The following is a 1,760-nucleotide window of genomic DNA, read 5'->3' on the forward strand; positions in this document are numbered from 1 at the left end:
TTCCTAGTCAAGGTTCACCATGAGGCAAGATAGTTCCTTCACACTTCCCAGTAGCAACACTGGTTCTTCGGTGAAAGTCCAAGGCACATGAGATTACATTGATTTGTATCTGGAAGAGGAATGGTGGTTTGACACGCGTGGGCTTGGCCTTGGAGCTCAGGGTGCAGCTCAGACACCAATCTGCTCAGGGATCATAGCAGAAATGGCCCCAGGAAGTGAGAAGTGTTTTTGGACAGCAGGAGGCAGTTATGGGACTCTGAGAAGGTGCACAAGATTTTGGTCCAAAACATCTACTAAGTGATCATTCAGCAACTAATGTACATCTCCAATATGGAGGAACTCATTGCTTCATCAAGAAACCTCTTTTCTTTTTATTAAGCAAAAATCTATGATCCCTTAGATATTTAGCCTCTTACTCTAGTTATGTTCTCCCAGAACCACATAGAACAATTTTAATCCATCATGTGCATGATGGTTCTTTTGTCTGATGGGACTTCAGGTGTAGAGCTTTGAGTTCTCATGGTATCATTGGCCTGCATAGGATCTCATTCCATCATTCCACACTTTCATTCCTCCCTCCTCCATATGCTGCAATTATAAGGTGCTTTATGTGTATCTGATTGTTTGTATGTCTTCTCATAAAAACTATATTGTTTTGTGTACATACACTTTTAATTTACATGAAGGGATTGTGCTCATGGTATTTTTTTTTTTTTACTTTTTTCACTCAGTTATGTTTTCAGTATATAGCCATGTTGCTGTACTATTAATCCAGGAATGAATACCTACTTTGCCTCTTTTGCCTATGCAAATCACAGGTTTTAATGCATGTTATTTTACAGGAGTGTGTTAGAATTTTTCTAGAATACATGTTCAGAAGTGGTATATGTTCTAGAAAACATATTTCTGGTGGAGCTGCTGGGTCATTGGGTATAAATATACTTAGATTGACTAAGTACTTCCGGATTAATCTCCAAAGTGGCTGCCCTGTGCATATTTTCACCAACAACACATGAGATTCCTATATTCCTACATTTTCACCAATATTTTCATTTTCTCGCTTTTTCAATTGATATTTCTCATTTAAGCACAAAGAAATGTTATTTTAGTTTATGGTTTCCTAATCACTAATAATTTTGAATATCTTTTTGTATGTTTGTCAGCCTTTTGGACTTTTCTCCCATGAATTACTTGTTACATATTTTTCATTTGGGTTTTCTTTTACTTATTCTTGAGAGATTCCTAGCTAGCAGAGATATTAGCCTCTTTTTTTAGTGTATTGATTGCAAATATCCTCTCTTGTTTTCATACCTGCTTGCTTGTCCATGGTGTCCTTCACTGGACATGAATTTTTAATTTTAATACAATCATTGTGCCTTATGGTATTCTGCTTTTAAGGTAATGTTACGTTTTGGTTTTTTCACCTTCAATGGGTAATGTGCCAATGTTATAAAAAGGCTTGATGGAGGTACATCTCACAATTTAGTGTGAAAAATCAATCATCATGCTTATGATCCATAAAAGGAGCTAAGGTTATGTTTAAAATTCCTTTCCCCCTCCAGAAGCCAATACTGTATTCTTCTACATTATCTGATTATTTTATAGTTAATATCTCCATTTTAGGTCTTTTGCCCATCTACAGTACCTCTTCCTAAATGATGTTGGGTAAGAATCTGGTTTTATTTTCCTCCATAAAGAAAGCCACCCAGGGATGTGTTGGAGCAGCTTGTGCCAGGTGGCAAGAGCCAATTGTTAAATAT

At 36.6% G+C, this 1,760-nt stretch overlaps 1 non-coding gene across 1 annotated transcript; it reads right to left on the reverse strand.

Annotated features, from left to right (window-relative positions):
- Positions 1-1,424: 1,424 nt before the first annotated feature.
- On the reverse strand, positions 1,425-1,527 carry LOC111553636. Its single transcript, XR_002735017.1, has one exon. It is a non-coding gene; the product is annotated as a small nucleolar RNA U13 (small nucleolar RNA).
- Positions 1,528-1,760: the final 233 nt, after the last annotated feature.

Source organism: Piliocolobus tephrosceles, chromosome 18 (genome assembly GCF_002776525.5).
Source record: "Piliocolobus tephrosceles isolate RC106 chromosome 18, ASM277652v3, whole genome shotgun sequence".
Lineage (NCBI taxonomy): Eukaryota > Metazoa > Chordata > Mammalia > Primates > Cercopithecidae > Piliocolobus > Piliocolobus tephrosceles.